General features: G+C 41.1%; 1 pseudogene; it reads left to right on the plus strand.

Moving 5' to 3' along the window:
* The first annotated feature begins 1,077 nt into the window (after nt 1–1,077).
* Nucleotides 1,078–11,907, plus strand: LOC111979949 (glutaredoxin domain-containing cysteine-rich protein 2-like; annotated as a pseudogene).
* Nucleotides 11,908–24,051: the final 12,144 nt, after the last annotated feature.

Genomic DNA, 24,051 nt, shown 5'->3' on the forward strand with positions numbered 1-24,051 from the left:
AATCGTAGTCCTCAGATCTCGTCCCGGTTCTGGAAGGAGTTCTGCACCCTAATTGGGTCGTCGGACAGCCTGTCTTCTGGTTTTCACCCCCAATCTAATGYCCAGCCGGAGCGAGCCAATCGGGACCTGGAGATGGAACTTCGTTGCCTCGTCTCCGCCAAACCCACCACCTGGAGCTAGCAACTCGGGTGGGTGGAATACCCCKATAACACCCTTCCCTGCTCGGCCACTGGTCTCACACCCTTTGAATGTTCCTTGGGATATCAGCCCAAGGAACACTCTGTTTTGTACCTTTTGACACTGCCCTGGATTACTGACATCTGCCTGCCCTGACCCTGAGTCTGCCTGCCGTTCTGTACCTTACAGACCCTGCTRTGGATTACCAACCTCTGCCTGCCCTTGACCTTCCTTTGCCTGCCCCCTGTTTTATAACCACTTCTGTGATTCGAACGGTCTTTATCTGGGTCTTATCCTGAGTTCTAATAGCATACACATGACCATAGACAACCATAGCTAATTAATAGAGACAAACTTTGTGTGAAGATTAAATATTAATATGAGAAGGACTAACCACATATTGTAATTTGATAGATACTGTAATTAAGATAACGTTTACTCTATTTTTTGTATTTTTTTAAATAAAAGCCTAATAGATCACCTACTCTATAAAAATCMAATATTTGTGATTTTTTCCCCCTGCTCAAAAGACTCCTTTAACACATTGGAAACTTCTGAATCCTCTCTTTGTCTACTTGCAAAATAAACTTGTTCCATTGTGCTGAAATAAACCGGGTGTCAATCCCAGTCCAAAATAATTATGTATTGAATCAGTTCAGCAATAATTTAAGACGGACATGAATATTTCATGCTCATCTGTAGCTTCCCATCTTGTCAGAGGATGGAGTGTGATGACAAAGTCAAAGTACAACTTCAATTCCATGTGCAAGACAGTAATAGACCCGTAATGTCTGCCTAGAACAAATCACTTGCAATGCATTATGGATGAGATTCTGAAAGGGAACAGAGACTATATTGGCTGCTATATTGTCTTTTTTGGGACTAGACCCACATAAGCCAATGAAGTCAGTTTACAAAGAGGAGTTATTCATCAGTAACTCTGCTAGGGCTCTCTCAGTAACTTTGCCACTGTCAGTGAATTCATATTTTCAGAGATTTTCAGCCATGTTCTATTAGGATTATATGACTTGACACATGGGTGTACTTGAAATTGTGCTCAATCCTATTTCCAAATGATGTGCAATTCATGTATTCAGTGTTGTAGCGGTCTTCAAAACGGTTCTGAATGACTTTTTAGATAGTCATGACAAAAAAAAAAGAAATAGTGCTTGTGTATACATAGCATGTGTTTATGTCTTTGTTGTATCTGCAAACGCATGCTTAGGCCAGGCAGAGTGATGCCTTGCGGAAGGTCACTGAATGCAATGATTTATTATGACTATTGAACACATTTGAAATGCATCAGTGGAGTGCTAAAAGGAATAATAAAATACATCAGAACTACATTGAGATCACAGTGGCAATACTTTCAACCAAACCAGCAGGATTCCTTGGACATTAAATGATTCCTTTACTGAGATGCAACCAAAACTGTTTATCTCATGAACGAGCCCATAGTTCTAGTGCAATCAGATAACACAGACTTGGACTGGGTAAAAGGAAACAAAAGGGGGATCCATCTAAGCCTCGCATTGACTCACAGTATAATAACAGTTATCTGTGGAGATAATTGCAAGATTGATTTAAACATGCATGGGGGTTAATGGCAGCTATTTGTTAGATTAGTGGGCCTATCTAAAAGGGCTCCTCACAGGCATACGCCCCAACCCTAAAAGCTAATACTGATATTTGTGATTTCTAAACAGAGATACAGTTGAAATCGGAAGTTTATATACACTTAGGTTGGAGTCATTAAAACTCGTTTTTCAACCACTCCACAAATTTCTTAAACTATAGTTTTGGCAAGTCGGTTAGGACATCTACTTTGTGTATGACACAAGTAATTTTTCCAACAATTGTTTACAGACAGATTATTTCACTTATAATTCACTGTATCACAATTCCAGTGGGTCAGACGTTTACAAACACTAAGTTGACTGTGCCTTTAAACAGCATGGAAAATTACAGAAAATGATGTCATGGCTTTAGAAGCTTCTGCTACGCTAAATGACATAATTTGAGTCAATTGGAGATGTACCTGTGGATGTATTTCAGGGCCAACCTTCAAACTCAGTGCCTCTTTGCTTGACATGATGGGAAAATCAAAAGAAATCAGCCAAGACCTCAGAAAAAAAATTGTAGACCTCCATAAGTCTGGTTCATCATTGGGAGCAATTTAGAAATGCCTGAAGGTACCACATTTATCTGTACAAACAATAGTATGCAAGTATAAACACCATGGAACCACGCAGCAGTCATACCACTCAAGAAGGAGGCGTTCAGTCTCCTAGAGATAAGCGTACTTTGGTGGGAAAAGTGCAAATCAATCCCAGAACAACAGCAAAGGACCTTGAGAAGATGCTGGAGGAAATAGGTACAAAAGTATCTATATCCACAGTAAAACGAGTCCTATATCAACATAACCTGAAAGGCCGCTCAGCAAGGAAGAAGCCACTGTCCAATACCGCCATAAAAAAGACTATGGTTTGCAACTGCACATGGGAACACTTTTTGGAGAAATGTCCTCTGGTCTGATGAAACAAAAACAGAACTGTTTGGCCATAATGACCATCATTATGTTTGGAGGAAAAAGGGGGAGAATTGCAAGCCAAAGAACACCATCCCTACCGTGAAGCACGGGGGTGGCAGCATCATGTTGTGGGGGTGCTTTGCTGCAGGAGGGACTGGTGCACTTCACAAAATAGATGGCATCATGAGGATGAAAAATTATGTGGATATATTGAAGCAACATCTCAAGACATCAGTCAGGAAGTTAAAGCTTGGTTGCAAATGGGTCTTACAAATGGACATTGACCCCAAGCATACTTCCAAAGTTGTGACAAAATGGCTTAAGGACAACAAAGTCAAGGTATTGGAGTGGCCATCACAAAGCCCTGACCTCAATCCTATAGAAAATGTGTGGGCAGAACTGAAAAAGCGTGTGCGAGCAAGGAGGCCTACAAACCTGACTCAGTTACACCAGCTCTGTCAGGAGGAATGGGACAAAATTCACCCAACTTGTTGTGGGAAGTTTGTGGAAGGCTACCCAAAACGTTTCACCCAAGTTAAACAATTTAAAGGCAATATACCAAATACTAATTGAGTGTATGTAAACTTCTGACCCACTGGGAATGTGATGAAAGAAATAAAAGCTGAAATAAATCGTTCTCTCTACTATTATTCTGACATTTCACATTCTTAAAATAAAGTAGTGATCTGACCTAAGACAGGGGATTTTTACTAGGATTAAATGTCAGGAATTGTGAAAAACTGAGATTAAATGTATTTGGCTAAGGTGTATGTAAACTTCCGACTTCAACTGTACCTACACACTCCATGGGAGCATGATAGTATATTATACAGTCTGAACATGTATGTGCCATGGGATGAAACACATGTTGTCAGAGCTAAATGGCTGCTGATTGCATAGTACTGGACTGGAGTGCAACATCAGTACACCTACATTTTCATGTGTCCTTTCCAAGCCTTCATGCCAATGGTAAAACGCCCACAATTCTTCTTTTGACCAACACGCCACTACTACCACAAACATTATTATTTGATGATATGGTCTCAGTGTCCCCAGTGAATAATTTACTGAATAATTCAGCTGTGGTAGATAGAGACAGACAGCAGGTAGAGGTAGGCTGATCTCAAGCAGTCCGTGGACTCCATATCTTACAAGCTCATTGTTCAGGTAGGTACATAGGGTCTCAGACAGATTGTCACAGTCACATTTCCCACCAGCAGAACCATCAAGGAGCTCCAGAGGAACCTGGACAAGAAGTATGACAGCAACCAGAGGTACCACAGCAAGCCCAGGAAGGTGAGGTTCAAGCTGGCCTCGTCGGTCAGTGGCAGGATGCTGAAGCATGTGTACGAGGACGGCCAGGAACTTGACAGCCCAGAGGAGAAGTACCCCCACAGCTTCCACAGCCACAACATGCCCAGACACCTGGTGATGGTGCAGCTTTGTGGCTTCCAGGACATGCAGGACCAGGGCCCACCTACCGGACTGATGACCCAGAGGATCAACGTCTACAGCGGGAGGCTAACGATAGACCCCCTGCCCACAGCGATGCGCCAAGGCGAGACTCCAACGTAGGTAGTAGCGGCTTTGTTGAAAAACTATGCTATGAAAACTGTTGATTTGTAGCTTAATACACAACCTCAAGATTCCCCTTCACCACACTCCTATTTAGTTTCATTACCTTTTGTAGTGCATGCGTCATGGTTTTCGATTAGTAATTCATTCTCTTCTGACGGGTGGATGCTTGTCTATGAGATTCTCTAAATGCCTCAGAGGTGAATGAACCAAGTGAGTTACACTTATTATACAAAGGGAAGAACTTTAACAGAGGAAAACAAGGCCGGCGTTATGAGCGGGCCTTAGGGGGCCTGGCCAGACCTACCATATGTTCTTGCCCATACAAATAAAATATTGAAATGTTGATAATTTATTTGACCGAGACGCACACCGACAGAAAGACGCATCAATCTCAGGTAAAGCATCCGAGTGAGTGAAACAGCGCCCCTCTGTCTCAGTATGTGTATAGCATGTATCTGATGCTGTCTGGACCAAAAGAGTATGGCATACCATAGCATTTCTGGTCAGACAGCATCAGATACATGGGCTACATATATTGAGACAGAGGGGTGCTGTTTCACTCATTCGGATGCTTTCTCCGGTGAGAGAGTATCAGCAGAGAGGAAGAGGCAAAGCGAGAGAGAATCAGCCCACAGCGTTTCTATGGGCATAATATGCAGACCTACTGTAAGCTTGTAGGTCTGCCTGCGTTTGAGACAACCACTCCCATTGTTAGGGCGAAGACATGAGCATCTAGTCATTATACACAGTTTCAGCCTGCGAATTGGAAAGGAAAGTTGGCAGGTGCACAGTGCACTGTTAGGATGCTGGCTTCCCCTGAAGTAAATTGATGTTTCGCCTAAATGATCTAATTACTCCTGTCTAAAGAAAAACATTCAAAATACTTCACCAGAGAGCACGACTTAGCCACAGAGGATCATTAGCTTCTTCAAAAAATAAATTGCTGTGGTTAGGCCTACGCCTTTTTGGGCAGCAGGTGTTGCAATATTTCTAGCTGATTGAGTTGCGGCTGTCAGTGAAAAGCATCTAAAATATGTGAGAAGATAATGTGTCTCGAGTACAACTGAAAATGTTGCAACAAGAAGAAGGGGAGGGGTGTGTGGTGAAGATATGGCACGTCTCTCTCCAGAATGCATGCACTCAGCTGTCTCCCGCCAATTCTGTTTCATTGTTTCATATCCCAGGTGGGGGTACCTCCTGTTTCAGGAAGTAATGTCACTGAGTACTGCCCCTATATATAGGACCTGGGATATGGATGCCTGATGAAGATCTAAGGGTTGAAACGTTGCTAGTAAATATCACCTGGGAGCATGAGCGACAGTGTGCGGCCTTTTCCTTTCTGTTTTCCATATGTAACCAATAGACCTAATAAATGTACCGTTAATCCCTGTAATTTGGTTACATACATTTCTGTTAACGCATGTATTAATTACAGTCATTTACCATTCTCATTTTCAGAGTGGAAACATTGTTTCAACCTGCTACACTAGTGAGAACCGAGTTTTGGTTTATTTTATAACCATTACGAGTTTTGTCAATCTTTTCATTAGCTGTGTTCGAATACTCATACTAACTGCACCAACAGTACTATTTGTTGCATAAATTGAGTATGTAGTGTGTTTATTGGTCATAGTATGGACATAGTTAGTATGGCAAAAGTTCCCGGATGTCATACTACATTTGCCAAAATATGAAGTATACAAGCAGTGGACACTATTTCCGTGCTTTTAGGGCCCATAATCCAATTCTTCAGAAAACGGGCATGGCTTTACAACGTTTTCAGATTTGAAGAAAATGTCGGAAAATATGCAGCCGAAATCTGACGAGAGCAGAGACAAATGAATTGCTTTAACTAATTATGACACAAGTTAAGYAAATGTTGAGCAATGTAATAAGGTAATGACTTTTAAATAAGTTACGTTACACATTTTGTTGGCTGACAATTTGTTAGCTACGCTTTCCTTACGGACCGCATATCACACAGCAGTATGTTAGCTAGCTATCTAAAGTTAGTTGGCTACTAATACATCGAACTTGCCAGTATATTATACGCTATCTAACTAACTAATCAACTGTGTGTTCGTGAATTCAATCTGGAGTGCCAGAGTGCGCTCTGGGCGTTCATAAATTAAGAGCGTTGTTAGATTGTCCGTTTTTACTCGCCGAGCAGAGCTGGTTAGGCTGTTTTCATGTTATCCAGAACGTTGGTGACTGTAACTGTGCTGCTGGCAACAATTTAATTACGATGTTTACTGACATATTCAACAGGTCATATTCAATAGGTGTTGAGTGTTCGTAAATTCGTCAGTTATTCTGCGCTTTGGCACACTCAGACGAGAGTGCTCTGAAATCGGAGTAGAACTTCAGAGTGAATTTACAAACGCAACCTATTGAATTGATTATTCACGACATTCTTAGCTTAGCTAAGTGGTACAGTCGTTGTGCGTTCTTAATGGACATTGTTAATGAAGTCGTAGGATTTCTAGCTAGTAATTTGTTACGCTATCAAGCTAGCAAAAAGTTGCATAGCAACAGCATCAACTTCCGGTAGACAGGAGAAGTGCTAGTACGCTCAACTGAAAAAATACCGTTTGTTTACATTATACTAAAATGTAACTAATAGTAGGTTGTATATACTCATTAAGTATGTAGTATACAGTATGTTACATGTAGTATGGGTATTGGAACACAGCTACAGTCTTTTGTTTGTAGTGCTTCGTCCTGATAACGTTGAGGGAGCGTGCACGCCTGAGCACGCATAGAAGTAGGCCTACCTGACATGTTACATGCAATTGTAGGAAAGTGCCCATTTTGGCAATGTCTGATTTCTGATTGTCTTAACTCACCATGTCCACCACAAATAAACTGAGCTTCTCAGACATTTTTTCTCCACCTCACACATTGTAAACTAAGTCCTGTTTTTTTTAACACCCATTACAAATGATAGTTCCTCAGTATTTGAGCGATCTTTCCAACTCTCCCGGCCTCGATAATCCCCAAGCGTCGGTGTGGAAGAGCAAAATATCATGATCTGATTATCCCATATATCCAGTGGAAACGTCATAAAAAACAGCTGTCTGACCCGAGCTCACTGGCGCGGGAAACTCTGAGGGCCCGAAATAGGCTAGTTGATACAATCGGTCGGATCCAGTTGATGAATTTATACAATGTTGCACTTCACCAGCAATAGTTTAAGTCAAGAAAGATAGAAAGGGAGGCAGACATGTGGAGCAGAGAGATGAATGTGATTGAAAGAACCAGAATCTTTATCAGGATATTTTCTTCTGTTTATATTTGTTGACTTTAGGCCTATGTATTTACTTAGTTGATGATGGTAGTTGATGATGATAGGCCTACTGCTGCATTGGCCTATAGGCTATCTCTGAGTTCTATGCACTCATTTCTTTAGCTGCCATTGGACCACAGTCTATCAATGAGTCCATCTGGCAGAGGCTGGTGATCACACCTTAGTTGAATTTTAACTTTTAGATTTGTATCATTTTAATTCAGATTTGTATGATTAACCACTTGACAATGATTTTAAGAAACAAACATTTTATTATTGAAAAGAAACTGCGCATCATAACGTTCACGCAGATGGGAAGGACTTTTAGGATAAATTGTAAGCTTCCCCAAACTTTAAACTCACGAGCTGCCTGTGGTCTTTACTATTACACCCAGTTAAGGGAACCTATACTAAATATGTATTTTGCMGTATTAGTGAACCCTTTATTAGTCCATATTCCCTATTAAATACTGRTGTTGTGTGACACAACACCAGCTATACATTTTTACTGGCACAATCATATGTTATGATGGCATAAGATTCAATGGCTAGTCTTATAACAGTTCCAATATGTTATTTCATATGAGCTGTTGGCCTATCGAACCGTGTTAAAACCAAGGACAAAACAATGTTTTTGTTTTATGCTGTCATTTGCCAACCTCAATGTGTTTGCAGTATTTTATCAACACAGCAATTAAGAGTCAGCTGATKAGATTACGGTCACATCTTTCAGTATTTTATTTACTGGAGCGAGTCAGGAGAAATGTCTCTACTGTAGTCTATCCTCTGATGTTCAGACTAGACAATATACGAAAAGCAAAAGATGTTTACTTTCATCACTATGTCAAATTTCTCCAAATGACTTAATAAAAATGCCTTTGAATAAATTACAAGGCATGTAATCACACAGTCCCATAAACAATTTATGATAGTACACTTACAAAGCCCCTCAGAAAGTTCTGTCTGCTGAAGCAAATAAAGACACAGGCCATAACCACTAAAACATCAATTCATATTCGAGTCTGTCTTTATCAATATCTTTATACTGAGTAATGCACATCATTGACCAGGCTTTTTGTTTGTGTCCTCCAGTCTTCAGTATTGGACTTTGGAAAGATAATAATCTACACCAGCAATCTGCGGATCATCCGGGCCTCTCAGAGAGAAGGAAGGACATGGAGACATCCTCAGCTCCCTGGGGGAATGGACGAGTACTCACAGGGAGGCCCAAAGCCCTCTGTGCTCACAGGGAGGAGCAGAGCACCAATCGATCGGACAAGGTAATGGTGCCTGACCAGACCATCTTGTGTCTCTCTCTAACCACATTGTCTCATCTCTCTGCCTGCTGACTGTGCACAGATAGTGATGACTACTCAGGTTCTCTGATCCTTATGAGCTGGGATACTCTCAGTAATTCCCCATGGTCACTTTTACTGATTGCAGGTTTCTTTCTCCCTCTATCTTTCTCTCTCTCTGCCTCTGTCTTTCCATTCCTAACTCAATTCTCTTTCTCTCACTGTTTTTTCTCTAATTTGTCTCTTTTTCTGTTATTCTTTTGTTGCCTTTTTCCGCATTCTCTGTTTGGACCCAGGTCATGTTTCTTTTACTTGTAATATTGCGGCTAGGGTTACAAAACTACCGGTAATTTACCAAAGTTACCGTAATCTTCAGTAATTTTGTTAATCAACAGAAAATCTCTGGTAATCTATCGTAACTTTGGTAATTTACACTTGAATATCTTTTAGAAAATGTATTAATATATAGTTTTAATTAGTTATATCTGTGTCCATATTGTCGATGACTTTCAAATAGATAGACTGCATGGTTCAAGAGAAAATAGCCTATGCAGTGCATTTGGAAACTATTCAGACCCCTTGACTTTTTCCACATTTTGTTACGTTACAGCCTTATTCTAAAATGAATTAAATACACTTTTCCCTCATCAATCTACACACAATACCCCATAATGACAAGGCAAAAACTGGTTTTAAGTATTCAGACCCTTTGGTGTGAGACTCGAAATTGAGCTCATGTGCATCCTGTTTCCATTGATCATCCTTGAGATGTTTCTACAACTTGATCGGAGTCCATCTTTGGTAAATTCAATTGATTGGACATGATTTGGAAAGGCACACACCTGTTTATATAAGGTTCCACAGCTGACAMTGCATGTCAGAGCAAAAACCAAGCAATGTGGTCGAAGGAATTGTCCGTAGAGCTCAGAGACAGGATTGTGTCGAGGCACAGATCTGGGGAAGGGTACCAAAAAATGTCTGCAGCATTGAAGGTCCCCAAGAATACAGTGGCCTCCATCATTCATAAATAGAAGAAATTTGGGACCACCAAGGCCCTTCCTAGAGCTGGTCGCCCGGCCAAACTGAGCAATCGGGGGAGAAGGGCCTTGGTCAGGGAGGTGACCAAGAACCCGATGGTCACTCTGATAGAGCTCCAGAGCTCCTCTGTGGAGATGGGAGAACCTTCCAGAAGGACAACCATGTCTGCAGCACTCCACCAATCAGGCCTTTATGGTAGAGTGGCCAGACTAAAGTCACTCCTCAGTAAAAGGCACATGACAGCCCACTTGAAGTTTGCCAAAAMGCACCTAAAGACTCTCAGACCATGAGACACAAGATTCTCTGGTCTGATGAATCAAAGATTGAACTCTTTGGCCTGAATGCCATGCGTCACGTCTGSAGGTAACCTGGCACCATCCTGAAGCATGGTAGTGGCAGCATCATGCTGTTGGTATGTTTTTCAGCGGCAGGCACTGGGAGTCTAGTCAGAATCAAAGGAAAGGTGAACGGAGCAATATACAGAGAGATAAAAACCTGCTCCAGGGCACTCAGGACCTCAGACTGAGGCAAAGGTTCACCTTCCAACAGGACAACGACCCTAAGCACACAGCCAAGACAAGGCAGGAGTGGCTTCGGAACAAGTCTCTGAATGTCCTTGAGTGGCCAGCCAGAGCCCAGACTTGAACCCGATCGAACATCTCTGGAGAGACCTGAAAATAGCTGGGCAGTGACACTCCCCATCCAACCTGACAGAGCTTGAGAGGATCTGCAGAGAWGAATGGGAGAAACTCCCCAAATACAGGTGTGCCAAGCTTGTTGCGTCATACTCAAGAAGACTTGAGGCTGTAATCGCTGTCAAAGGTGCTTCAACAAAGTACTGAGTAAAGGGTCTGAATACTTATGTAAATGTGATATTTCAGTTTTAATTTTTTTACATTTGCAAAAAAAAGAACTGTTTTTGCTTTGTCATTATTGGGTATTGTGTGTAGATTTATTCGAGAAAATGTTGATTTAATCAATTTTAGAATAAGGCTGTAACGTAACAAAATGTGGAAAAAGTCAAGGGGTCTGAATACTTTCCAAATGTACTGTATATGAAAAAAAGKATCTAATCAACAATGGCATTGTTTTCACATTTTAGTCATTTAGCAGACACTCCTATCTAGAGCGACTTAGAGGAGAAATTAGGGTTAAGTGCCTAGCTCAAGGGCACATCGACAGATTTTCACCGAGTTGSCTCAGATATTTGAACTAGCAACCTATAGGCCCAACACTCTTAACTGCTAGGCTACCTGCTGACCATTTTTCACCTCTGAAACCCGTTCAACTATTAACTTTTCTCACAACTGACACCCGTTTGACGCCAAAACATTGACAACAAATACATATTGACATTATAAAATAAAATTGTGTGTAAAAATAAGATATTTCATGCTGAAACGCTCATATTAAACATGAATGGTATTGACTAAGTTGATGGTTTATATTTAGGATAATGTTTAACAGCTTGGTCATTCTATTTTTTTTTTGTTGAAAATCGTCTTATTTAATTATTTCATATATTTTAGATGGAATAAGGCCACACAGAGGGCTAGACATAATTACAGACACCTGTGATAATCTGAAGTACCCAAAAGGGCCACTAGATGTCTTGTGATATATTGCATCAAATCCTTGAAAGATACCAACATTCTGGTAGTTTACTGGTAAACTTAGAAAGTTTTCAGTAATATACCTTTCCTTTGCAACCCTAATTTTGCCACAACATTTGTTCAATACATTAGTTATGATACAGTAGCTAATATGAGTTTGCATAGGTGGCAGTGTCCCTCTGTGTTGTTTGTGACACTGTGTGTTTATTTGTGTGRCTCCAGCAAGATGCTGCTGCCAGCATTGTGGAGGTTCGGGCTGTCCCCTGCTCTTTGTGCCATGGCAGCAAGCTGTCCARGCTGGCCAACCGCTTCAATGAGTCTATCAGTGTGCTGCGATGCCAGTCCTGGTACTCTGATGGACTGGAGAGGTGCCAGTCCTGTACCAAATGACACCAACCACTGGCTGCGTGTGCCAATTGTACCGCTGCCTGAGGTAATATCACTGTAATACAAAATGCTTATGATGGGTATGGGAGCACTGTATATGTTTTTTTAAGGAATCAGAGTTCAATTTTTGGAAAGGAAGGGTCCTACCATACATGCAGCCGGCTGAATTATAGAGAACAATTAGTGTGTGCAGTGAATATTGCATATGATAAGACAACATAATCACTCTTTTGGTGGTAGTTGGTGCATCTGAGTCTCTACAAAGATAARATGTACCTCCGACTGGTTTCTTCATGACAACATGTAATTTTAAGGAAAATATTGTAAAACAATTGCATTTTATTTTATCCACAAGGCAAGCTGTCCTATCGTCCCCACATTCAGAGAGAAAACTGCTTTTATCTCCCATGTTATATACAAAGGTAATTGATGCTTTCATTTTCACTAAGCTTAATAATGAGAGAGAGCGGGAGAAACTGACTGTAATAAATGGTGATGGAGAGGCTTTTGGTCAGCTCTGGAGGTAGAAAGAAATMAATTTGTTTTTTGTCYTCCTAWTTCTGAGGTAATTGCTTCCAGAGTTGTCTTGGGTGAAAATGTATAGAATGGACTCGTGCCTTATTTTAATTGGCTCATATTAGTCAATTAAATAATCAACTTATTATTAAGTGTATAGGCTCCTGGTTTTACTAGTAGAATTGGAGATTCATGGATATTTGCTGAACAACTCATGTAAGAAGTTTGTTGATATACAGTTTTTGCAGGAGGTTTCTTAATGGCTTTATCTCAGCTGAACACACACATAACTGTAATYGCAAAAAGTCAAAGAGCTGGTCTTATTCATTGCCTCTCTTCTTCTGTTTGGGGAAATTGCTGCATCAGAGCATTGAGCTGCTGCTCTTACAGGGAATCCTGCAGCATGGAGAGCTAATGTAGCTGCAATAATCATGTGAGGMTCTGTCAAAGCCTCAGAGGTGTGACTAATTGCCTCGTTAGCTCCCCAAGAAATTGTATTGATCAATTGTGTTCCCCTGTATTGTATTTAAGCCTTGTTTCTTTTTGTTTGAGGGACGGCTGCCCACAGGAGGGAATTACAGGCCAGAGGTATGGTTGTTTCAAGGAGCATGGGGGTAATGGAGTCTGAAACGTTGGACGTTATGGGAAAGAAGATGGACTCCTGCCCCCTGGGCTGCACCACCTCCTGTGCCTTTTGTTTCTGTTGTGTTTAGTGATAGGAAACTGAGGCTTTCTGAAGGCCTTGGAGCGTTCACCAAATTGTGCCGTAAAATGGTTGGTCACAATGCACYTTAGTGACATCTGCTGGTCCGCAATAAATAGCAGCATTTGATTGTAAGAAGTTTTTTCAACTGTATTCATCAAACTGTGGCACAGAMTTGGAATACCAGGTTWGCATCTTACATCATGCTTTCATTTTTTGTCTTCAAGTTGACTAATTTTCATAAACTGAATCTATGGTAGAATTTAGGATGATTAAGACAGAAGCTTATTTGAAGGATTATTTGAACAACAATGTGCAGAAAGTGGGGTTTCACATAAAACAATTTTCAAAATAGTGTGCCTTGACCATGATCCGAACCCATACCCTCACGTCCCTGAATATTCCACAGTTCCCTACTATACCTGCTAAGCTACCGGTCAGAAGAAACTAACAGTAAAAAATCCAAACTATATTTGTAAGTACTGTACAGTGTCCAGTCGAGGTCGGTGTTTGAAAGCGGCTTGGAATCTAAGAAAGCACCGGAACCACAGCGAAAACAGTGGGATCTCGCATTTTGCAGCACACYGTTTGAAAAAGCACGTGATCAAAAGAAGCTTCGGACATCATTGATGACGTGCATCTGGTAGTGATACAGGCATCGGCACACCGCTTTGATTTTGAACGCATCCCCCGGTGCTCCAGTATCAAACATAACATCACTAGTTGAGTTATTTGGTATGTTTTACATTCGCGTGTTTTATTTATTGTGTTCTTGGGCCAACCAAAGGGGTATCATACGAAGCAAGCTCGATCTACTCTGGGTTTTCTAAAGCTAACCAGCTTCAGTTAGCATCCCATTCCAGCTCAGGCTTCATCTGTACTAAGACGGTGGATATTGGTCGTGCGGCTGCCGCTAACTCTAGCAGGCTTTTAACTGCATGTGCATGTCACACATGGCTAGTCAAACGCTGAACTCTTCATTGAGACAATGCTGAAACATTAATCCGTGGGCGAGTCAGTGCCACATTTTCATTTGTGCTGAAATCAAAATGAAAGAAAAGTGATRGTGCAAACTCAGCAYGCAATGGTGTTAGAATTGGCATCTTTTGCTGACTTTTGTGTGCTTATCAATGCATAACCACAAGCACCTTCTTTCCCYCTCCTATCGATAAAATKATTGATTTAGCTAAGTCATACAAGTGTTAATGTGCGTGAAGTTTAAAATGCATTACTATTTTTTAATACACAAAAAAACATTTGATTAATAAAATGTTCAATCGGTCGTCTTCCTCAAATGAAGAGAATGATGCAAGGGGATCTTCATTTCATTGGGCCTTACCTCGTGGCTCAGTCATTTCATTTAGGGTGAGTGGAGGTATCTTTGCKCCGGAGCAGGTTAGTTCTGAAGAATTCGTTGCTATAGAAATGTACCAAATTAATTTGACTTGGTGAAAATCTGTTTTATAGACCTAACTTGCTTACAACTTTTTCCATGCGGTTTCTTCCTTCATAGACTCCATGAAATGATGACCTAAGTTTTGGTCAAATTATTCATTTTGTGTATGATTTCCTAGAAACAAGGATGGCTTAACTTACCCCTTTGGTTCGATTTACCCCACTCTTCCCTACTGAAGAAATTGTTGTCTTTGTGCTGGAACCTGGCCAAAGACACTCAGCTTGGACTATTTTCCTAAAAAGTTTCCTATGATAGGCTAGGCTAACAATGTTCAGAGCAGACCTTGCTTTTTGTTGGCTGTACACATACCATTTATATGGAATTGTTTTAAAAAMATCATACCAAGGATCATTTAGCTATTTTATTTGGATTTTTAAGACCCCTTGAACCTTGAAGTAAAAAAAATATACAGTATACGTATAAAACATGTATTTGATAAAAATGTATTTTTGGCCTTACTTCTATTAGACCATTGAATAACAGGTTCACTACATGGAACAACAGATAGTCCCAAACAAATATCAAAAGGACGTTTGTTCTGAAGTGTCTCTCCTATATCTGAGAGATATAAGAAAGATCAGGAACCATTATTATTATTATTAAATTTTTTTTTTACATGTATTTAACACCATAGTTTTGGCATTAAACAGTCTCCATATATACTTCCAGTAATRTTTTAAGCTGGTACCGGGGGACCTTCAGATGAGTCTTGTGAGGCCTGTGGGCGTCCTAGAGCAAAACAACCAACAAGTACAGTACCGATCAAAAGTTTTAGAACACCTACTCATTCAAGGGTTTTTATTTATTTTTACTATTTTCTACATTGTATAATAATAGTGAAGACATTGTCCTGATGAAAAACGAATTATACTGTAGTCCCACTAAGTGAAAACGAGATGGGATGGTGTATCGCTGCAGAATGCTGTGGTAGCCATGCTGTTTAAGTGTGCCTTGAATTCTAAATAAATCACAGACAGTGTCACTAGCAAAGCACCCCCACACCATAACACCTCCTCCTCCATGCTTCACGGTGGGAAATACACATACGGAGATCATCCGTTCACCCACACCGCGTCTCACAAAGACACGGTGGTTGGAACCAAAAATCTRCAATTTGGACTCATCAGACCWAAGGACATATTTCCACTGGTCTAATGTCCATTGCTCATGTTTCTTGGCCCAAGCAAGTATCTTCTTCTTATTGGTGTCCTTTAGTAGTGGTTTCTTTGCAGAAATTCGACCATGAAGGCCTGATTCTCACAGTCTCCTCTGAACAGTTGATGTTGAAATGTGTATGTTACTTGAACTCTGTGAAGAATTTATTTGGGCTGCAATTTCTGAGGCAGGTAACTCTAATGAAATMATCCTCTGCAGCAGAGGTAACTCTGGGTCTGCCATTCCTGTGGCGGTCCTCATGAGAGCCAGTTTCATCATAGCACTTGATGGTTTTTGTGACTGCACTTGAAGACATTTTCAAAGTTCTTGAAATGTTCTGTATTGACTGACCTTCATGTCTTAAAGTAATGATGGACTGTCAATTCTCTTTCTTATTTGAGCTGTCCTTGCCATAATATCGACTTGGTCTTTTACCAAATAGGCCTATCTTCTGTATATCCCCCTACCTTGTAACAATACAACTGATTGCTTCAAACTCATTAAGAAGGAAAGACATTTCACAAATTCACTTTTAAGAAGGCACACCTGTTAATTGAAATACACAAAAAATAAGAAGAAATATGAAGAACACAATAAGTAAGTAAGCATACTATATACAGGGTCAGTTTCAATACCATATTTACAATGTGCAGGGATACTGGAGTGATGGAGGTAGATATGTATAGGGTTAAGGTGACTAGGCAAGGGGATATAAAATAAACAGAGTAGCAGCAGTGTGTATGTGAGTAGGTGTGCGTGTGTGTAGAGTCAGTATAAATGTATGTGCATATGTGTGAGTGAGCAGATTATGGTGTGAGTGTGAAGGGCCCTGTGAGTGTGCATAGAGACAGGGCAAAAATAAAAATGTAAAAGATACAAGGTTACCTCAGATAGTCTGTGTATCTATTTTGTTAGCTATTTATCAGTCTTATTGCTCGGGGATAGAAGCTGTTCAAGAGTCTGTTGTTGTCAGACTTGATGCACCGGTACCGCTTGCCATGCATAAGCAGAGAGAATWGTCTTTGGCTTGGGTGGTTGGAGTCTTAAACGATTCTCCGGGCCTTCCTTCCACACCGCCTGAAACAGATGTCCTGGAAGGCAGGGAGCTCGGCCCCAGTGATGTACTGGGTTGTCCACACAACCCTCTGTAGCACCATGCGATCGGGGGTGGTGCTATTGCCATACCAGGCAGTGATGCAGCCAGTCAAGATGCTCTCAGTGGTACAGCTTTATAACTTTCCGAGTATTTGAGGGCCCATGCCAAACCTTTTCAACCGCCTGAGGGGGAAGAGGCACCTGCGCGCATTCTTCACGACTATGCTTGTGTATTTGGACCCTTTTAAGTCTTTAGAGATTTGGACACTGAGGAACTTGAAGCTCTTGTCCTGCTCTACTGCAACCCTGTTGATGTGGATGTTTTGACTCTGCGGAGGTCATAYAGGGACTTCTTGTGCTTGTTCCTGTCCTCGGTTGTAGCCTCAGGGTCCTCTACGATAGCTCTGTGTGCGGTAGCCCTGTCCTTTAGTTTAGTGACAACCTTGGTGTTAATCCATGGCTTTTGATTGGGGAAGCAGTGAACCCTCACCGTGGGGACAATGTCGCCAATGCATTTTCTAATGAAGCCGGTGATGGAGGCGGTTACCTCGTCAATGTTATCAGCGGAGTCTGAAAACATATTCCAATCAGCGCTAGCAAAGCAGTCCTGTAGCATAATCTCTGATTCTGGTGATTGCAATATGTAACTTTTTGGGCTACCCGACCAAATTCACATTGAAATAAGGGGATACCTAGTCAGTTGTACAACTGAATGGGTACAACTGAACGCATCTACTGCATTTAACCCAATCCCTCTGAATCAGAGAGGTGCGGGGGGTTGCCATAATCAACATCCACATTTTCGGCACCCGGGGAACAGTGGGTTAACTGCCTTGCTCAGGGGAAAACAACAGATTTTTACCTTGTCAGCTCAGTGATTCAATCCAGCAACCTTCTGGTTACTGGCCCAACGCTCTAACCACTAGCCTACCTGACATATTATAGATCTGTCATTCTCATTGAAAGCAAGTCTAAGAAGCAGTAGATCTGTTCTATGTGTGCTATTTCTATGCTTCCCGTTCTTAAGTTTCATTTTTTACTTTCAGTTTTGTGCACCAGCTTCAAACAGCTAAAAATACAATATTTTGGTTATGGAAAAGGCATTTATACAATTTTACCGAAACTTCTTATTTCCATCATAGCTGTCGTGATTTTTTAAAATACGGTATGACTTTACTCGCATAAAAACTGTGGATGGAAACGTGGTTACTTCTAGAGACTACTTTTCTAGTGTTGAACCTCTTCACTGCTGGCAATGCAATATTCTATTGGCAGAAAACCAAGTTTCCATGAATGCAATTTTGAGACAAAAAGACTCCTGGCCAGGTAAAGTAGTTTGTTCAAGCCACTTTAAATTGGATTGGGACATTGCAAAATATTTGATGTGTAAATGACAACAAGTCACCTGATTATGTCAGGACCATCATCAATATGTAATATTTCTCATTGAGAGCAAATTACTGTTCAGATCAGTAGCTAMATATTTAAGGTAGTCCTATTCCAAATACCTGGTCTATTCCATATGGCTACAGAAAGTATTTATACCCCTTGACTTATTCCACATGTTGTTGTGTTACAGCCTGAATAAAAAATGTATAACATTTTTTCCCTCACCCATCTACACACAATACCCTATAATGACAAAGTGAAAACATGTTTTTAGACATTTTAGCTAATGTATTGGAAATGAAATACAGACATATCTCATTTACATAAGTATTCACAACRATTTGCTGTGACACTCCAAATTGAGCTCAGAGGCATCCAATTTCCTTTGATCATCCTTGAGATTTCACTACAACTTTATTGGAGTGCACCCGTTGCTAATTCAATTGTTTCGACATGATTTAGAAAGAAACACACCTGTCTACATAAGGTCCCGCTGTTGACAGTGCATGTCAGAGCAGAAACTATACAATGAAGTCCAAGGAACTGTCTGTAGATCTCTGAGATAGAATTGTGATGAGACGTATATATGAGTAAGGGTATAAAACAATTTCTAGAGCGTTGAACGTTTCTAAGAGCACAGTGGTCTCCAACATTGGAAAATTGAAATAATATGGAACTACCCAGACCGGGCAAGAAGGACCTTGGTCAGGTAGGTGACCAAGAACCCAATGACCACTCTGACAGAAGTACAGAGTTCCTTGGATGAGATGGGAGAACCTGCCAGAAGGACAATAGTCTCTACAGCACTTCACAAATCTGGGCTTTATGGGAGAGCGGCCAGACAGAAGCCACTCCTGAGAAAAAGGCACATGACAACACGCCTGGAATTTCCAAAAAGGCATGTGAAAGACTCTGAGAGCATAAGGCAAAATGTACTCWTTGGCCTGAATGCAAAGCGCTATGTCTGGAGAAAACCAGGCACAGCTCATCACCCGACTAACACCATCCCTACCCTGAAGCATGGTGGTGGCAACATCATGCTATGGGGATACTTTTCAGCTGCAGGACAATGACCCCAGGCATATAGCCAAATAAATGCTAGAATGGCTTCAGAACAAGAATGTGAGTCACTGAGTCGCACAGCCAAAGCCCAGATCTGTGGAAAGACTTGAAGATTGCTGTACARTGCCGCTCCCCATCTTATTTAACAGKGCTTGAGAAAATCTGCATGTAATAATGGGAGACAATCCCCAAATCCAGATGTGCAATGTTGATACAGACATACCCAAGATGACTCAAAGCTGTAATCGCCGCCAAATGTGCTTCTACAAAGTATTGACTCGGGTGTGAATACTTATGTAATTGAGATATTTCTGTATTTCATTAAATATGTCTAAAAACATATTTTCACTTTGTCATTACGCGGTATTGTGTGTAGATGGGTGAGAGAAAAACATAAATTGAATCCATTTTTAATTCAGGCGGTAACGCAACAAAATGTGGAATGAGTCAAGAGGTATGAATACTTTCTGAAGGGACTGTATTTCATACTGCAAATGGAAATCCTACTGAGCAAATAATATTGAATGAAAAATAGAATTACAGAAGTAGCATCTACAATGTTTATTCTTATTATGAGGATTGCATTTACTATAAATGTCTGGACATAATAACAGTGTGTATTTGAATGTGTCAAAATGAAAGCCTTCAGTTGTGCATTACTGATGTGTCCTTGTTGTACACAGTACACACTGAGCTCATACAACATACAGTATATGTTTTGAGGGATACTGGATAGAAAGAATGGGATGAATAAAACAAAGCATATTATTGTGCTTTGAAGGAACTGATATCAGATTTGCCATTTACTGCTTCTCTCCCCAATCCGTCCAAATACCCCTTTCTTTCTGAGATCAAGGCCACAGACAACCCTTTTGACAGAACATATACATTCCAAATGACCATCAGCCCTCAAAGCCAATCATTTCACAGTTAGTTATCATCTCTCCACCGAAACTGAATTGAGATGAATCTTTATTAATATGATCTGTGTGTTACGACTGCCAGGGGAAGATATGCACCAAGCAGTGTCCTAAAGTGCCCGTTTAAAATGGCTTATTTGATACCTGCCTGGATCAGGCCGATTTTTTTTTTGGAATGACTCCAGGCAAATCCGTCTGTGTTGTCAAAACAATTATATAGCTAAATGTCCAACCTTGATTGAAGTGCTTACTCACAACTGTTGGTTTGGTAAATAATATATGTTCAGGTTTTTTCTCGCTGCTATATTGCTTTTCTCTACTACAGTATGACATATGATGAGAGTGTACATTCCCATAAGAAACATAATAAAAAATACAATTTATATGTGTTGTTAATGTTAACAGGATCAGCACCATGCACAGCTCCAACATTTTGTAAGAGTACTCGCCACAACAAATACAGGGGAAAAGCCAGCCAAGAGTACTGATTGGATCAGCCTTTGAAACCACTACACTGTACAGTCAAGGATAATGGAAACTCAGTACCACCACCAAATGAGAATAGTGGAGTGCAGTCATTGTTACCTCCATTAAGGACCTTTGCAAGGACCTCACGAGCATACAGTCCTCCTGCCTGCTGCTTCTCTCAGGTGAGGCCATCGTAGCGGTGCCACCGCCACCCGTACCTCTGTGTCCTGTGTCAGCATTCAATGAACTCGGGCCATTGAGAGATATTTTGCAGGCCATTTGGCCTCACTAMATTTGATTTCCTCCTCTATAGGTAAGGGACCGTGTGGTCTCGGAAATGTGTCCTTTGAAAGTGATGCATGGCCTTCAAAAGGAGCCACTCCCCACAGACTCAGTTCACTAATCGCTTAGAACTTCTCTACAAATGAGGCACCAAAGCATTTTGAAAAACAACATRGGCAGTTTGGTTCCGGTAATTGTTACATCTTTCAACTTGTGTAGATGTTAAGGGTCTGCTGTAATCCTGGGGTAGTGTACATCAATGGAATTCTATGAGGTCGTCTTAGACTGCGTACACATGACTGGTTAGAGGATGATGGAGATGTAGAGAAAATAAGGTTGTAAAGCTTTAGATTTGTTTTGTGTATAGACATATCCACATGTGCATCTACATTAAGATCAGTTCTTATTCATTTCTAATTAATAAAATCTATTTCATGAGGCTGCTTGTCAACTGTTAAAGGCCTTTGATGACTGGTAAGTGAAGGCTGTGTTCACAACTGGGAATAATGCAGAATGGGGCCACGGATTCATGCTGCTTACACCAAATCRTGACTGCCATCAGTATGACGCAACAGGAACCAGCATTCGTCGGACCAGGCAATGTTTTTCCACTCCTAAATTGTCCAAAGGTGGTGATCGAGTGCCCACTGGAGCCGCTACTTCTCGTTTTTAGCTGATAGGAGTGGAACCCGTTGTGGTCGTCTGCTGCAATAGCCCGTCTGTGACAAGGACCGACGAGTTGTGCGTTCCATTCTCCTTCGACCTCTCATCATCGAGCTGTTTTCGCCCACAGGACTGCTGCTGACCGGATGTTTTTTTGTTTGTCACACCTGTAAACCCCTAGGCACTGTCGTGCGTGAAAAGCCCAGGAGGCCTGCCGTTTCTGAGATACTGGAACTGGCCCTCCTGTCACCGACAATCGTACCACGCTCAATGTCGCGGGGGTCACTCGTTTTGCCCATTCTAACGTTCAATCGAACYGTAACTCAATGCCCTCGATGCCCGTCTCCCTGCTTTACTGTACAGTGACTCACTATCTGTAGGAGCGAACAATTTTCGTGAATGGGCCACTGAGTGTATTTCACTGTGTTATACGTAATAAATACAGTAGACTATATTTTGTAAATGCTGGATTTGAGGGATACCTTTGGTGATCATTTGAAGCACATCGGCCCTGCACATCCTCCTCACATGTCAACACCCAGGCTCCAAATCTAACCTCGTAGGACAAGTCTTAACATCTCTATACACCCTTTGGTCAATTCARCTTTGACCTGACACCAACTTTAGCCTGCCTTTTATCTGTTGTGTGAAATAAAACAAGATGGTCAGGAGGCAGATCAAAGCCAGGCACTGGCCAATCAGCTGTGCCCCTGGGTGGCTGGCTCTCTGGTCTTGCAGGAGTTCATTGGCTCTGGGGCTCTCGTCTCCTCTCCTTATAGTCAGATGGATGTGCAGCTTTCTGTTCTTCTTTTGTRGTCCATTAAATTATCCGTAACGATTAAACCATTTGGAGGGTGCATGGCTCCATAAAAAGTGTATCCGTAAAAGTGACATCAGTAATGATTTTGTAAGCAACAGGAAACGATATGGTGGACTGCTCACACTACGAATGCATGAAGATGTCTAAATGTTTATTGTAGAGGCTGTTTCTTTTGCTGTCTCTGTGCAAAAAGCTTTTCATTAATCTGTTCACTGGTGAAAGTCATTGTGTAAAAGGTGTCAACGTTGACGTGTCCTATCAGTAAGATCAGAGGCGGCTATGATAGTGTATGATAGGTAAGACCCAGAGGATATGGTTTCCCTGTGGTCCTGATAAACCACTGTGAGTGACAATGGCACTGTAAAACCCTTATCTGTTTAGTGACTCAAAAGGGATCCCGTCACAGCTTAGGATGGGAACTATGGGGTTCTCTATGATGTCACTGAACACATTTCACATAATGTGCCTGCATCCACTGCAAGTCATTCCGATGTCTATTTTCCAGACATTGTGTTGCAMGCAGAATGGAGGTAGCTGAAGTTCCAGCCCTTGAGAGGTTATTTCTGTGYTTCAGGCCATRGTGCKCATAAGATTAATTACAGCAGAAAATGATGAAAATGTGTTTACTCCTAAACTAATTTGGCTATATGGTCCATTATTGGACTCAAAAGTAGCACACTACATGACATTCACATTCATTATCATTCTCTTCAGGCCCATTAACTCAATTGATTAATCTAATGAATAACAGTAGTGTTGAGACATGTGACCCATAGGCATATACAAATTGTCAAGATCTCACATATCGATAAATTGCTTTCGCACAGTCACCATCCCAGAACTGCATCTTTATGCATTATACTGACAAAAACCTGTTTCACATGACTCTTCAATCCACTATGTAACAATAACATTGYATCAGTGGCGACCCGTCATTCAGGGCAGGTGGGGCAGAYCCCGACCTGTTTTGAGCCTCACATTTTTTGCAAAAATGGGCTTGCCTGTTTTGCATGTTATTTTGGCATTAATCTGTGTCACATATCAGTTTGCAAACAATATACAAATAATATATATCATTGAGTTAACAAAGCCGCATACAAACATGGTCTCTTTTTGTTTTCTTGCAGCTCCAAAATGCAGGTGTTTCAGCCTAGCTCAGTGTTTTCTGTGGTAGTGGTGGGGCAAGCCAGCAGAAAATACAGAGCGTTGCACCGTGATTGGCTCAGGGTTCTGTCACTCATGGGAACTTCACGTCACTGCCAAGTGTAAGAGCAGAACTTGAAAATTCTAGCCCTTCGGCTGCTGCCATAGAAGTGCCCATCCAAGAAGCCTCAAGGTCATTGGCAACAGATAAAATGATGTCAAATCARGTTATATGTACAGTCGCTTTGATTGGACTGATCATGTCAACATCATACTTTCACAAACTTAGCTAGCAGTCATCATCATGAATCAAGTCGACAATCTACTGGCAAATAATTTTTAATCTTTGTCATATGAAGAGAAATAATGAAGAGAAATTATAGATGAAACGTATCGGTGCTCATCAGCCATTGGACATAAATGTTAAACAACAAGTTGGAAATTGCAAATTRAACGAGTGGTTTGGAAGGAATCA

Source organism: Salvelinus sp. IW2-2015, linkage group LG20, assembly GCF_002910315.2.
Source record: "Salvelinus sp. IW2-2015 linkage group LG20, ASM291031v2, whole genome shotgun sequence".
Taxonomy (NCBI): Eukaryota; Metazoa; Chordata; class Actinopteri; order Salmoniformes; family Salmonidae; genus Salvelinus; species Salvelinus sp. IW2-2015.